The sequence below is a fragment of the Lynx rufus genome, unplaced genomic scaffold, assembly GCF_022079265.1.
Source record: "Lynx rufus isolate CCGP_SWC_20201006 ecotype Redwood Valley unplaced genomic scaffold, mLynRuf1.p SCAF_3, whole genome shotgun sequence".
Lineage (NCBI taxonomy): Eukaryota > Metazoa > Chordata > Mammalia > Carnivora > Felidae > Lynx > Lynx rufus.
Genome location: NW_025814845.1, coordinates 70,415,001 through 70,431,969, shown reverse-complemented (window position 1 = coordinate 70,431,969; position 16,969 = coordinate 70,415,001). Strand labels below are relative to the sequence as shown.

The window sequence follows — 16,969 nt, the reverse complement described above, 5'->3', positions numbered from 1 at the left end:
AGGATGCAGATCAGTAAAACTATTTAAAATTCATTCTAAGTTTTGGGAATTTTTTTGAGTAATAGTTCTTACCACAGAAGTGTTCCTGATTTGTTATATGTACTTTTTTGTTTATGTTTTAAAACAAAGTATCTAGTCAACTGGACTGTGCTAGGCTCAGAGTTGTAAGTGGGAAGAGTTTCTTCTTGGTTCCCTTTTCATAATATGGTCAGTGGCCAGTATTATTTGCAGTCAAAATGGAGATCAGAGTTGTTACTGGAACCAGCTGTCACTAACACATTTGAATGTATCATTTTAACTATTTATTATGTTGCACATTATACCAGAAAGCAAACCTCTTTGTTATACTTGAAGAAGACCTGTAGGGTTGTTTTTTTTTTTTTTTTTTAATAGATAAAATGGAGTCTGAATCTTATTAACTCCTAGCATTTGGAAGTTTTTCCCTTTAAGAATTTTCAGTCTTTTGTTATAACTTAAAGCCCATTTATTAAAAAAATCCATTATAAGAAAGCTCTAGAGAATTGAAAGATATTTAAGACATTAAATAGATAAATAATATAGCTCAGGAGCTTACCACTTTGGATTGCCTTATGAAAGAAGGAATTCCTATAAAAGATGAAGAGAATTTAAATAGGAAGAAAAAGAAGGCCTAGTCAGGAAGTATAATAGAGGTATTTGGGAAATAGCAAACAGGTATCATGTGAGGAATTGGTTGGAGATAAGGCTGGGAAAATGGAGGGTGCCGAGGTCACTGAGGACCTTGAATGCCAACTAGAAATATTTTTGCGTTTAGTCTTTCCTTCACTGAACAAATGATCAGCACTTAATCTCTGGTTCCAGGAACTGCTTTAGGATCAGGGATGCAGCATTGAACAAGGCCAACCAGGCCCCTGTGTTTATGGAACTTACATTTTAGTGAAGGGAGTAATAGGAAAACACTTAGAAAAAGTGGGCGGGGGGCAGTGGGGAGCCTGTGAAGATCATTTCAGCTCTAATAAGTGGGGATATTAAGAAACTAAATCGGGTTAATGTCCCAGACTCACGCAAAGACAATTGTAGTTTGGGCAGGGAAAGCCTAAGCTGAGATGCAAAGGGGGAACAGAGTGTTGGTGAAGGTCAAAGAAAGTGCATTTCTATGCAAAAGAACTGAGCTAGGGAAGTGGGCTTCATCCTGTAGGTAATAGGAAGCCAGTAAAAGTTTCACCTGGGTAGGAGTAGGTGATGGGAACCATGGAAAATTGTATATTAGAAAAAGTAATCTTTCATCAGCCTGCAGGATCAGTGAGACAAGGGAGGGCTGGAGGTAGTTATAGTATTGATTCTTTCAACTGTCATTAATCTTTATGGAGATCTAGTTATGTGGCATTTACTTGCTGGTGCTGGCAATTCAGAGAATTAAGAGACCTAAGTCTTACACTTGGGGACACAGAGGAAAAGTAAATAAAACTTGAATTGTGATCATTAAACACACATATACTAGGTGCCCATCATCTACCAAGCACTGTGAAATGGTCTGGTGATAAAGTCATAAGTAAGATTCAGGTGCTCTTAAAAAGCTTCCAGTACAATACCCAGGGTGCTGTGTGAGGCCAGAGTTGGGGAACAGACCACGTCTGGAGAGGAGGATCAGAGAAGGTTTCAGAAAGAGGATGACTTTAGAAATAGGACTAGTAGGATAAATAGAAGTTTGGGGGACAGGTAAATCGAGACAAGGTTCTCCTGGAAGAAAACAACATGTGCCAGGACATGCGAGGTGGTGAGGACAGCTCAGAGAACAGCAAGTGTTGCAGTGGATTCAGGACCCTGGGGTTTAGAATGTAGATGAGGCTAGAGGTGGGCTAAGAGGCTGAATAGATCAGATCATGAAAAACTGTCCCCCATATTAAAGGCTTTGGATTTTCTCTTGACCATGACAGAATGTGATCGCAGGAATATAAGGTGGCGGGCAATCCAAGCAGACTTGTATTTTATAAAGGCTCCTGTGGCATCTGTGCGGAAGGAGAGGTTATGGGTGCGTGGGATCAGTGAGAAGGCCACATGGTGGACCCAGCGCCACCTGTGAGCCTTGGCAAAGGGGCAGACGAGTCTGCACTTTGACAGAGGGCACGAGTGGACTCGGTCCAGAAAGGGTTGGGCTTGTTTTGTTTGTTTTACTCCATCTGGGGTAATAATATTTTAACAACTGAAAGGCCGGTTTGCGTGCATGGACAGAAAGACGCTGATGTTCCTAGCCTGGAGGTAATACAACAAGGCGTCCAGAGGGAATTCGGAAACGAGGGAGCAACATCTTGAGAAGCATAGGCTATGCACCTGCTGGATAGCTGTGCTGCTTGGGCCGGGTTTGTGCAATGTGCAGTCTTCACCACTGAACGGCAAGGGTGTCATCGGTGGAGGAACTGGCCTTGGGCAGTGAGGAAAGCTCCAAAAATAATAAAGGCCAAAGATAGAAATACTGGACCTTTTTAAAGTTTTCTTCTCTAGTTTAAATATCCAAGTCAAGTGGCTGGGTGACAAGAGCTAGTGTAGATGTTATCTTCTGAAATTACTTGGTAGAGAGTTATGCCAGGAATGCCTTAATGAAATAATGAAAAGAAAAATTTTAATATTTGTTCTTTATATCTTTTTTTTAATTCATCCAGGCAGAAAATGAAAGGGAAGAAGTTTCATAGGGCACCTGGGTGGCTCAGTCAGTTGAGCATCTGACTCTTGATTTTAGCTTGGGTCAAGATCTCATGGTTGGTGAGATTGAGCCCCACATGAGGCTCCATGACCAGCATGTAGCCTGCTTAGGACTCTCTCTCTCCCTCACTCTCTCCTCCTCCCCCGTTTGTGCTCTCTCCTGAGCATGCTCGCTCGCTCTCTCGCTCTCTCTCTCTCTCTCTCTCAAAAATAAATACTTTAAAAAAAAAGAGAAACCATGCTACTCATCATCATGCAGTATTAACTCATCCAAGTTCTCGTCTCTGTCCATAATCTGTAATGTCCATTCAGAGATTTTACTATTTACTCTTTATATACCTCTTCATAGATGGTGAGACAAATTGTCAAAAGACAAATGGAGATAATTAAAATAAATTTAACTAAAAATAAACTTTAAATCCTTCATATATCTTTGAAGTAAGAGAATGGATATTATGGCAATTTTCATTTCAAAAATGCACTGATGAAGCTGTTTCTATTTATTGTCCAGAACAAGTTATTAGTTCATAATTTTTTAAAAATTTTTAGTGTTTATTTTTGATAGAGCACGAATGGGGGAGGGACAGAGAGAGAGGGAGACGCAGAATCCCAAGCAGGCTACAGACTCTGAGCTTTCAGCATGGAGCCCAATGCAGGGCTTGAACCAATGAGCCACGAGGTTATGACCTGAGCCAAAGTAGGATGCTTTACCAACTGAGCCACCCAGGCACCCTAGTTCATAAATTTTTAAATAAATTCAAAGTGGTATATGTGATATACACACAACTTTTTCTAAATCTTTAAGGAAGATTTTCCTTAACAGTTGATTAGTTGTGCCAGTCTTTTTTTTAATTTTTTTTAAAGTTTATTTTATTTTTGAGACAGAGAGAGACAGAGCATGAACAGGGGAGGGGCAGAGAGAGGGAGACACAGAATCGGAAGCAGGCTCCAGGCTCTGAGCCATCAGCCCAGGGCCTGACGTGGGGCTCGAACTCATGGACCGTGAGATCGTGACCTGAGCTGAAGTTGAACGCTTAACCGACTGAGCCACCCAGGCACCCCAGTTGTGCCAGTCTTAAAACAGGAAGGTTGGCAATAGTGTATTAAATACATTGTTGTGTGCCTATTACCTAATACAAGATTTACTTTGGTTTACCAACTTTTTTTCTAGGAATTGTCAGGCAGCCTTTAGCTGGGTTTTTCCTAGTATTGATTTTTTTATTCTATAGTTGCTCTTTGGGGAAAAAAATTTAGCAGAATTTATTCTTGTTTGGTCTATGACCTGGTGAGTTTGGTTTACTTTACAAAAAAAAAAATCATTCTGTCTGCATTTTAAAAATCAGTGCACCACTTTTATACCTCATGGTTTGGTTTACAGCAGAATTACCATATTAGTTAATAACAAAGATAAAACCAAGAAAGAACCTTTTGGTACTGAGATTTCCAGAATGGTGATGTGTCCTATGATTTTTAAACAACAGGTTAAAGGCTAATTTCTAGGGCTTTTGAGAAGCAATTTTTGGCTAACAGTGTGTTTTGATAACTTTGAATGTTTAGAGTTGAGGCCTTGTTCAGTATTTTTCCCCAGGTTGTCTCACTTGGTCTTTTTCTTCTTCATTTCAGTTCTTCTAGGGAGTCTCATTTCTTCTTAAGATGTAATAGAAGTATGAATTGTTACCAGCATGTATTCACTATTTTCTAGTCTTCAGATAGTGGCAGCAAAAATAAAAGTAAAGAGAGCTACACACTTAAAGTGTGATGTTTTGAGAGTTCAAAAAGGAGGGGATATCACTTACTGCTTACAGGCTGATTTCTATCTTGGAGCATAATTTATTTAGATGAATGACATTTTTTTCCATATTTCTATAATTTTCAAAAATTGGCATTGAGGCTATGATCATATAAACAATCATTTTTCTTCATAGAATCTGTCCCAATTAGAGTGATTCAATGAAAAAAGCTTAAGGATAAGTATCTCTTGATTTTGTTAGAGCTCAATAGAATTATCTATTTTATACTGAATTCCAAGCCAAAGACAGAAGTACTTATTGACATGTTCACTTAATTCAGTGAAAGCATTAGCTAATCCATGTATGTCATCTAAAACTCACAGCAGCAGTTTCAAAAATACTATTAAAAATTCTTTTTTGTAGTTGAGATGTGTGCATTACTGAAACTCACAATAGACTGAAAAGCATAATTTCTAATCTGACCTGCCTACTTCAAAGGAGTCAGTGCCTGCCCTTCTCCACACTGTAAGCACAGTGTACAAATTTGGAGGATCAGAGGCACTCACAGGAAACAGGAGGTTATTGGACAGGTGCATCCTTTTAAGCAAGGCTGGAACATTCCAGTTCCTTTCGCTACACATGATACTCTTATTCCTTTCAAAGATACTGAGGACGAAAATAACACACACACACACACACACACACACACACACACACACACACACATACACACACACACACACATACACACCTACCTGTAGGCATTAACTAATATATTAAGAAACCAGCCATTTAAAATTTTTCCTAGAAGGGAAAGTTACACATCCATCCTCAAAAGGAAAAAGGGTAAGTTCTATTACATGTAAAGTTGGAGATGTTAAAATGATTAAAATCTTTAGGGATAGCTGTTTTATTATCTGTTTCAATGTGTGAGATAGGTTAAGTGATCATTTCATGTTTCTAGCACTATATTACCTTCAGAATGTTCTTAAATTTTAGAACTTAAATAAAACGGATTAATATTTTAGTTTTTTAGATTTTTAATAGTATTTATTGCAAGGTTTTATTTGAAAGGTAATATATTTCTTTAAATGTGTCATTTTCTTAAAGGCCAAAGGAAAATCTCTAGTTTTGTTCTATAAAATCCGTGAAGACTCAAGAAACCATGTATGGTATGTTGCCATTTATATGAAATGTCCAGAAAAGGCATGTTTAAAGAAATAGCCAGTTGAGTTGTGATTCTCTGGGGCTGGGGGTGGAGGACCAGGGAGGCACAGAGATTAATGTAAATGCCCTGAGGGATTTTATTTGGGGGGAATGAAAATGTTCTGAAACTGATTTATGGCAATAGCTAGACCACTTGGTAAAGTTACTAAAAATCACTGAACTGTGTAGACTTGAAAAGGTAGATTTTAGGATACATAAAATATACCTCAATAACATTGTTTAAAAAAAATACAAGTACCAAAACAAATGAAGAAACAATTGCTGGAGTAGTAAGAAATGGATGTACTCTAACAAGAAAATCACTTGATTGCAAACTGCTAAAATGCAACTACTGTTATAAGTAAATGCTGTCTGCAGAGAAGGTTATGTTTGTTACATTTTAAGAGAATTTGTTCCTTCATACTTTTCATTGAATATGACAGTACGGTGGCAGGAATAAAGGTCAGGCCCTCTTGGAAGCTGATTTAGGGAGAAGAGGGAAGGAAAGCTCTTTGGACAGAATCTGGAAGGATTCTAGGTAATGGTGTGCAGTGCTGTAATCAGAAGTTATCGAAATGATCAGTATTTCAGGGAGACATAGAAAAAAAGCTCCAACATCCTGGGATTTTCACTAAAAAAATGTCAGGGGTCCATTGTCATAAGCAGAAAAGTTACCCAGTGTGGTTCTGTGTGAACAGAAGTTGTGGTCTCCTGTCCCACAGTGAGGGTCCTATAGATACATAGACAGTGAAAGTTTTGTACCTGGCTCTTGCATAAAGAGATAAAGAAATGAAGAGTGATTTAAATGCTTTCCTTTCCTGCAATCAGAGTAAATAGTTACCATTTGCCAGTTATTTACCTAAAATAATATGATGAAGAATATACAACTATAAAGAAAGTATCTTTGTTGCAGAGTTGTTTTTAACTTGATAGGTAAATAAGGTAAACTACAATAAGTCAACGTGTATTAAAGACAAATCTTTTCTTGAGAGAGTGTTTCTGTCCAAGAGAGTTGTTTTATTCTAAAAGTGCTTTCCTGTCCATTGATTCCATTTTTCAATATTTTTGATGAGTTATATGGGGAATAGATGATTCTTAGAAAAATTTAAAACATCACTGATAACACTGAAGTTCCCAATGAATCATTGGGTCTATAATTCTTTTTTTTTAATTTATTTATTTTAGTAAAGAGAGAGAGAGAGAATGATAGAGAGCAGGGGAAGAGGGGCAGAGGGAGAGCGAGAGAGAATCTTAAGCAGACTCCACATTCAGCACAGAGCCTGATGCCGGGCTCAATCCCACAACCCTGGGATCATGACCTGAGCTGATACCAAGAGTCAGACACTCAACCAACTGAGCCACCCAGATGCCCCCTGGCTCCATAATTCTAACTCCTTCCCCTCTCCTCCTGCTATGGTAGGTTGGTTGTATATTCTCCTAGACTTATTTCAATGTATTTATACAGAATGTATTTTTAAATACTTTCTACTTTTTAAAAACCAATCTTCATCATACTCAATGTATTGTAGTTCTTCACATATTCTTGAAAATTCCCCATTTCCTGTGTTGCTTCCACCTGTGATGTTCCTTCCCTTCCATTCCCACCTCCAAATTCGGTGACCTTCATGTCTCCTTCCATGGCTACCTGTTCCATCTCTGTCTCCTGTCCCCTCCACAGTGAATCTAGTCATAGCATGATAGTTTTCAAATCAAGTATCTTGGACCTGAACTCAGTTCTAGCATTCTAGTGCCTGAGGTCAGCTATCTCCACCTCAGCCTTTACCATAAACTCACCCTACCAAAGACAACTTGTCTTCCCCTCTTTGCCTCTCCACTTTGTCATGGGTTTCATTCTCTCAAGCACTAGACTCAAAACCTTTTCTATGATCAGTCACCAAACCTTGTCAGTATTTTGTTTTCAGTCTCTCCAACATCCCTTTCTCCATTTTCCCCCCTTGAGCTCAATTCTGAGTTAGGCCTCCATCACCTTGTGGTTAGATAATTACTGCATTTTCTGCATTCCCCTCTCCTGCTGGATTCATTTTCTTTACACAAGCTGGCCCTATGCCTCTTTCTTCAACTTCTAACTCTATACAATGACTTCTACACCTCTGTCTCCCATTGAGAATTCTCTACTGAGCCATATCCCCACATCACTCTAACACACTGGTCAGCCTAGTCCCTCATATATGTCAAACTCTTTCTTGCCCCCTCCCCATCATCTACCCATAGCCAGCCAATTCCCAAATACTCTTTGACAATCTCACTGTCTTTATTTTGCTTCATTACTGCCGCACTCCTTACCAACTCTGCAGACCCAGAAACTTTTAAACAGATGATACTCCTGCTCAGAACTATTTGGTAGCTCATGTGTACACAGCCTATAAGAGACTCCTTGCTCCATCCTCTACTTGTCTTTCCAGTTTCTTCTCCCTCAGCTCTGTGCTTGTCTTTTTCTCATACCTACAGCCACCACATAACCCATACTTTCCAGGACTACCTTGGTTTTAGATACTGGCATATATTGCGGCTTTGGTTTCCAGATGACCACAATAAGGCAGATATCTCAAAGTGAGTTGAATGATTTTTTTAGTTTCCCGGTGCATATAAAATTTTATATTTATACTATACTATAATCTATTAAGTATATAATAGCATTATGTCTGAAACAACAATCTATATGCCTTAATTTAAAAATGCTTTATTGCTGGGGCACCTGGGTGACTCAGCTGGTTGGGTGGCCAACTTCGGCTCAGGTCATGATCTCACAGCTCATGGGTTTGTGCCCCACATGGGGCTCTGTGCTGAGAGCTCAGAGCCTGGAGCCTGCTTCAGATTCTGTGTCTCCCTGTCTCTCTACCCTTCCCCTGCTCACATTCTGTCTCTCTCTGTCTCTCAAAAATCAATAAACATTTAAAAAAATGTTTTAATGCTTTATTGCTAAAAAAAATGCTAACCATTATCTGAGCTTTCAGTGAGTCATAATCACTGATCACAGATCACCATAACAAATATAATAATAATGAAAAGTTTGAAATATTGTGAGAATTGCAAAAATGTGACATGAAGAAATGAAGTGAGCATAATGCTGTTGGAAAAATGGCACCAGTAGACTTGCTCGATGCAGGGTTACCACACACTTTCAATTTATAAAAAATGCAATGTCTGAAAAGTGCAGTAAAGCAAAGCTCAATAAAACGGGGTATGCCTGTGTTCTCTTTAAGATTAGGCCATGTGTCATATTTTGTCTTTATATTTACTTTAAAAATTATAGAGCAAAGTAACAGAATAGGAGGTCCTCCTCTCATTTCCCCCCAGAGCAACACTAAATTAGTGGCTGTCCATGGACAAAAGTGTCTTTGTGGGAGCTTCAGGATCCAGGTAAAAGGTTGCAAAACCCCAGTAAAACCCAAGACTGAGGAGGACCATTTTGAAAAGGCATTCCTGCACCCAGGTGACAGACTCACAAACTATAGTTAGATAATAATAACTACAGACCCAGAAAAGAGCCCAGGCTATCTGTGAACTCAGCTGCAGCCCCATTTGGTCTTGGTGCTGTTGATAGCACCATCCTCCAGGGAACAAGGAAGAGCCACACCACCCATGCCTTGAGTAATAGGTCCACTGGCCTCAGTTCCAGCTGTAGACCATGAAGCAGCCTGTGACCTAGCTCTGGCCCCTCTCAGCCTTAGTCCAGAAATAATCCTTCCGACCAGAGACCCAGTGAGAGAGACATCTATCCATGTCCCCAGAGACAGACCCGCCAACCTCTGTCTGCCTGAGGATCCTAAAGTTGTTGTTGTGCTGGCTCCAGCCCATCTCACCCACGGTCTAGGAGTAGTCCTGCCCACCAGAGACATGATGGGAGACCCCTCCCAGCCACCAGATACAAGCCTCTTGAACATGGTCTGACTGTGTATCCTGAAGTGGCCCTGTGACCTAGCTCCAACCCCATTGGTCATGGTCCATGGGAAGTCCTACCCACCTAGGAACCTGTTAAGAGGCACACTCATCCATACCCCTGGAGCAGGACTACAGACTTCAGTCCCAGCTGTGGACCTTGAAGCAATGACTCAACTCCAGCCTCTACAGCCTCAGACCAGTTTGGCCACCCAAGGAACTCCCAGGTTGCTGGTAACCCTCCCAGGAACCTTGCAGAAGCCACCCTCATCTGCGTACCTGGTAACAAGCCTACTGTTTGCAGAACCAAAAGCTGACCCTTGTCTCAGTGCCAACTCTATTGGCCAAGGTCCTGGAGGCAGTCCCATCACCCCAGGGATCAGGCCTTCCAGCTGCAACCTCACTGCAGAACCAGCAGCAGCCACATGACCTGAAATCCCAGCTGAAATCCCAGAGGCAGTTCCATCAGCCCAGGGACCAACAGAAGGTTTTTATGTGCCCAAACCAATCTGTAAAGACCAGAAGAGATGCTTGCTCCTTCAGATGCAAGATACCAACACAGGTCTGCACAGATCATAAAGAATTAAGCAATCATGACAGCACAAAAGGAAATTAATAAAGCTCCAGCAACCAAACCCAAATAGAGATCTACAAATTGCCAAAAAAATTTCAAAATAATTATCCATAAAAAGCTCAATGAGGGCCACCTGGGTGGCTCAGTTGGTTGGGCCTCCATCCTCGACTCAAGTCATGATCTCATGGTCCCTGAGTTCCAGCCCCACGTCGCGGTCTGTGCTGACAGCTCAGAGCCTGGATCCTGCTTCAGTTTCTGTGCCTCCCTCTCTCTCTGCCCCTTCTCCACTCACACTCTGTCTCTCTCTCTCTCAAAAATGAATAAATGTTAAAAAAAAATTTTTTTAATTCAGTGAGATGCAAGATAACACAGACAACTAAATGAAATAAAAAAATACTTGAAAAAAATTTAAAAATGTAATAAATGAAAACCATAAAAAAGAACCAAACAGAAATCCTTAAGTGTAAGGATATAATGACAGAAGTGAAAATTCAGTAGAGAATTTCATCAGCAGAATTTAGCATGAAGAATCAGAAAATAAAGACAGGTCATTTAGAATATATAGAGAAACAAAAATTAAAAAGAAAAAAGTGATAAAAGTATATGGAATCTACATGACACCATCAAGTGAATGAATATATTTCAACCTGGGAGTCCCAGAAGGAGAGGAGAGAAAGAAAGGGGAAGAAAGTTTATTTAAAGAAATAATGGCTGAGGAGTGCCTGGGTGGTTTAGTTGGTTGAGCATCTGACTCTTGATATCAGCTCAGGTCATGATCAAATATATTTTCAAGAAATAATGGCTGAACATTACCTGAATCCTAGAAGGGATGTGGACATCCATATGCATGAAGTTCAAAGGACCCCAATCAAGATTACTCTGAGATAGATTACACAAATCATCAAACATTAAAGACAGGGGGAAAAAAAAAAAAAAAAAAAAAATATATATATATATATATATATATATATATATATAGTGTGTGTGTATCCTTTGAATCAGTATTTTTGTATCCTTTGGGTAAATACTTAGTAGTGCAATTGCTGGGTCAGAGGGTAGTTCTATTTTTAACTTTTTTTTTCTTAAGTTTATTTATTTATTTTGAGAAAGAGCATGCCTACAAGCAGGGGAGGGGCAGAGAGAGAGAAGTCTATTGACAGAATTCCTTTTTTAATATTCAAAATGTTATATTTAAAAAATATTTTTAAACATTTAGTGTTTTTTAAACTTTTTTCAAAGATTTTTTTTAAATGTTTATTTATTTTTGAGAGAGAGAGAGAGACAGAGTACGAGTGGGGGAGGGATAGAGAGAGGGGGAGACACAGAATCCAAAGCAGGCTCCAGGCTCTGAGCTGTCAGCACAGAGCCTGACATGGGGCTTGAACTGACGAACCGCAAGATCATGACCTGAGCCAAAGTCGGACACTTGACTGAGCCACCCAGGCACCCCAAAGATTTTATTTTTAAGGAATCTCTACACCCAACATGGGGCCCAAACTCACTACCCTAAGATCAAGAGTTGCGCGCTCAACCAAGTCAGCCAGGCACCCTGGAATATTTGGTGGTTTGGGCGTAGCCTACTCCTCAGGTTATGAATGTGAGTATTGGAAACACCGAAGACAAATGAGCATCATATATCCAAAGATTATCTGTATTCTACATACCTAAATATCTGGTCCTTTTTCCTCTGTAATTCTTCAAGAGAAAGTAATGAAGTAGTAGTATATTAACAGGCACAATATCAAACCTAACTCTTATTTTATTATGTTGGCAAGGTATACCTAAAATGAATGTATTGTCCTACAGAGAACTACTTTGTTGTGTTTTTTTTTTTTAAATAATGTCAGAATTTTGGGCCTGAAATCTTATCTATGTTGTTCTCAAAGAATGTCTGCTATTACCCATATAATTGTAAACCAAACTTAATTTATTGGACATTTTGGTAAATTGAGTCCCTCTAGGATTTGCATTATTCAGGCAATACCAATGAAACAAAGATTAGAAAAGACGTATCCATTTGTTCATTTTATCAACAAGTTTTTTGAGCACTATATATGCAATTTTCTGTTCTTGGTGATAGGGACACAGCAGTAAACAAAACAAAGTTCTATCCTAATGAACAATACCTGTGGTAATTAAATGTTGACAAATGTTAAATGTACAGGGCTTGCTAAGGTTTCTCTATATGATATGGAGGCATAATAGATTTATAAAGAGGATCATAGAATTTAATTTTTGGTTACTTGACTAAAGGTAACATGATAATAAAGTTTAAAAACAAACTAAGAGAAAATCCTAAGCATCTATGTGGAATCAAATCTATATGTAGCTCATGGTATACCTTCTGTTTTTGTCTCACTGCAACCAACTCACTAGAATCCTAGCAAAAAATTTAGGGGAAAATTAAACAGTAGTATTTAACATGCTTATTTGTAATATTCAATAGAGGCCCATTAAGGATCCGTTTTTCTTATCTTTTTCACCATTAATATCATCACTTTGGATCATTACTATTTTCATTGCCATTATCATCATCATATTCAACAGTATTCTTATTGTTTTCATTAAATGTTTATTGAGTGCTTACTGTGTTGTTAAGGTATTAGGTGTTATATGTGCAGTAGGGAAAGTCCCACTTCAAATTCACTTCAATTATATAAATAGCTTTATAATTCATCCTGCAGATCAAAGCAGTTTGGGTATATTTTATTTTCCTTATTGCTATCATGCCTTGCATCAAACCTGTTAGCTAAAGCTAAAGCTCAAGTGCCCATCGTCTCTTACCTGAACTACTAAAATACCTACCCAGTTGACTTCTCTGCTTCCACTCTTGCTCCCTACACATGATTCTCCATACAGAAGCCAAATGCCTTTCTTAAAGTGTTAATCAGTTGAGGTGATCCTCTTCTCTGGACTCACCAAAGTCATCTTTATCATATTGTACTAGTTTTCTGTTGGTGATACAACAAATTACCACAAATTTAGTACCTTGAAATAGCACACATTTATTAAGTTTTAAAATTTCATATCTGAAATGGGTTTCATTGGTAAAATCAAGGTGTCAGCAGAACTGTACTCCCCATGGAGGCTCTAGGGGAGAATTTGTTTCTTTGACTTTTGCAGCTTTTAAAGTCTGTTCATATATCTTGGCTAGTGACCTCCTTCCATCTCCAAAACCGGCAATGGCCAGTGAATTACATTAAATTGGGCCCACTGAGAAAATCCAAGATAATACTATTTTAAAGGCATCTGATTAGCAAACTTAATCCCACTTAAAATATTAATTCCCCCATACCATGTAACATAAAATATTTACAGGTTCTGGCGATTAGAATGTGGACAGCTTTGGGGATCATTCTGCCTACCACACATTTTTATTATAATTTTATATAATTTACACTTGGCAATATTTTCACTTTCATTTCCTACCATTCTGTGTCTCTCTAAATGCATCTAAGCCATGATGAACCCTTTGTTGTCTCTTTAAAACATGGATTTCATTCAGATGGCAGGGCCATTATGCCATCTTTTCCTTCCTTCTTCAACAGGAAGAAGATACATATTTAAAATTCACCTTTGCATCATTTTAGCTACTCAAATGTCCTGTTTTCAAAAAGTCCTTCACTACACAACCTATTGATTATAATATATTCATTATCATTTCCTTGCCCTGCCTTCTTCAAAAAAGAAAAAAAAATGTGTGTTTTATTATGGTCTGAGTCCCTCATAAAAAGTTAGGCACTATTATGGCAGAGATGTAATATGTTTTGATTCATTCAGTGTATCTAACATTTGAAAAAGTGACTGTTGAGAGAACAAGAACTCAAATATTTGCTATATAAGTGGATGGCTGTACAAATGCATGCTTTTCATGGTTAGATCTATGGTAGGTGTTCTACATTTGAGATCTCATATAATCCTCACAACTTTCAAATGAAGTTATCACATATTTTTATAGTCAAGATAATCCTGGTTCATGGAAATTACTTTATTTGAGACCACAATAGCAAAACTGGAATACGTATTCATACACATTGGACTCTGTATTCCATATTGTTCCACAGAAAAGTCTATCTATTTCACTATACTATATGTTTTACAGAGGTGAAATGCTGGTCCGTGCCTTCAGCATGATTATGATCTTATTGGAGATGTTAAATATTTAATTGAAAGAACAGACATCAAGGTATAACAAATTAGAGTATGCAAGAAAAATTAGAGTATTTAGTACCTAGTATGTTTCCATTAAAATTTGTTGAATACTTGTTGGAAAAAATTAGTTATTTAAAAATCCAAAGAAGTTAAAAAGGCACCAAAAGTTGGAGTCTTCTGCAATATCTTCAGAAAGGAAGTGGATTTTAATAGCACAAGAATGAAAAGTTCATAAATTTTACCCCACCACTGTCATATTAGGGTTCTCTGATGATCTAACTGGCAGGTCAATTAGCCTATGTCAAGTATCCTGAGATAGAACAGAAAATTTGGTTATTACACATTTAGAATATTTTATAGTATAGTGGTTCTCCATGCTGATTGCACATTATAATCACCTGGAAAGCTTTACAAATACTTCCTCAAGTGTAAGTCCTCCAAAAATAGAGATTTTAATTGACACCAAAATCTTTAAAAGTTCTTCAAGTGGTTCTAATGTTTAGTAAAGGTTGAGGGTTGAGAACAACTGCCATAGTATATGTGTAGGTGAGAATACTTAATGAATGCTAGCGTCTGCATCCAGGCAAAGAAGTGCTTAGACTTAACAAATTCATGGTTGTTTTAAACTGCTTTGTTGAAGAAAAAATATTTAATAAGTTGCACTTATTAAATAAGTACAATAATGTTTTTAGAAAACATTGAACTTCCTTCAATCTAATTTCTGGATGTAATAAACATAAATTATTTATTTATTTAAATACATAATTGAGTCACAAAAAACTATATATATATATATATATATATATATATATATATATATATATTCTCATTACTAGAGAATATAAATTAATGGGTTTATGTTATTCACAAACAGGCTCTGGGCTGTTAGTGCATGAGATCATGACCAGAGCCAAAACCAAGAGTCAGATGCTTAACTGACTGAGGCACCCAGGCACCCCTCTATTTTTAACTTTTTGAAGAACCTCCAAACTATTTTCCAGAATGGGTGCACCAGTTTGCATTCCCACCAACAGTGTTAAGAGGGCTTCCCTTTCTCTCCATCCTCACTAACACCTGTTGTTTCCTGTGTTGTTAATTTTAGCCAATTTGGTGTGAGGTGACATCCTCATAGTAGTTTTGATTTGTATTTCTCTGATGATGAGTGATGTTGAGCATCTTTTCATGTCTTTGTTGGCCATCTGTATGTCTTCTTTGGAAAGAAGTCTACTTATGTCTTCTGCCCATTTTTTAACTGGATTTTTTTGGGTGTTGGGTTGTGTAAGTTCTTTATATATTTTGGATACTAACCCTTTATTAAACCCACTTTGTCACTTGTTATTGATATTTCATCTCTATGAAGCTTTGACTCTTGCCATTGTGTATAAATTCAGTTACACAAAACATCCTTTTGCCTCTGCCTTCTTTCACTTAGAATATGTTATGAATGTTCATCCGTATGATAATGTGTCAGTATTTCATGCCTTTCTGAGGATGAATAATATTCTGTTGTAGGTAGACACCACATTTTGTTTATTCATCAGTTGATGGGCATTTATTTGGGTTGCTTGAACTTTGGGACTATTATGAATAATGCTGGTATGAACATTTCTGTACAAGTCTTTCTGTAAAAACATGTTTTCAGTTCTCGTGTATATGCCTGGGGTGGAGTTGCTAGTTCATACAATAACCTGTGTTTAACTTTTTCAAGAACCCATAAAGTATTTCTCAAAGTTTGTGTTCCTACTGGCAAAGTATATTTCCAGTTTCTCCACATCTTTGTCAACACTTGTTAGTGTCTATTTTATTACAACCATACTGCTGAGTGTAGAATGGTGTCTCTTTGTGGGTTTGGTTTGCATTTCTCTAAAGACTAATGATGAGCATCTTTTCATGTGTTTATTAGCCATTTGTATATCTCTTTTGGAGAAATGGCAATTCCAATACTTTGCCCATTTTTAAAATTGGACTTTTTACCGAGTTGGAAGAGTTAGTTATATATTCTGAATAGTATCCCTTATCAAATATGTGATTTTCAAATATTTTCTCATATTCTAACAGTTGCCTTTTTACTTTTTTGATAATGTCCTCTGAAGCACCAAAGGTTTTAATTTTGATCAAGGTCAGTTAATCTCTTTTTTTCTCTAGTTGTTTATGATTTTGATGTCCTATCTAAGAAACCATTGCTTAATCCAAAGTCACAAAGATTTAGGTCTATGATTTCTTCTAAGAGTTTTATACTTTTGCTCTTACAATTAGGTATATAGTACATATGAGTTAATTTTTATACGTGGTGTGAGGTACAGGTCCAGAATCATTCTTTTGCATGTGAATGTCCAGTTGTCCCAACACCATTTGCTAAAAGGACTATTTTTTCCCCACTGTTGTGTCTTTTTGGTCCCCTTATCAAAAATCTGAACCTGATTTTAGAAAACCAAAACTGGGTGGCTCAGTCGGTTAAGCCTCTGATTTCAGCTTAGGTCATGATCTCGCGGTCTGTGGGTTTGAGCCCCACCTTGGGCTCTGTCCTGACAGCTGGGAGCCTGGAGCCTGCTTCAGAATCTGTGATCACTGTCTCTCTGCCCCTCCCCAGCTCTCTCTCTCTCCCTCTCTCTTTCTCTCTCTCTCTCAGAAATAAAAAAATTAGATCATTTAAAATGCAGTACAGTTGTTGGCATTTTAAGGTACCATGACTGATTTTTTTTTTTAATGTGGCCTATTCTTGGTAACA

General features: G+C 37.9%; 1 protein-coding gene across 1 annotated transcript in view; it reads left to right on the top strand.

Moving 5' to 3' along the window:
- The window catches only part of FAM13A (family with sequence similarity 13 member A), a 333,262-nt gene that overhangs the window by 198,948 nt on the left and 117,345 nt on the right, over positions 1-16,969 (top strand). The gene's annotated exons all lie outside the window — the stretch shown is intronic.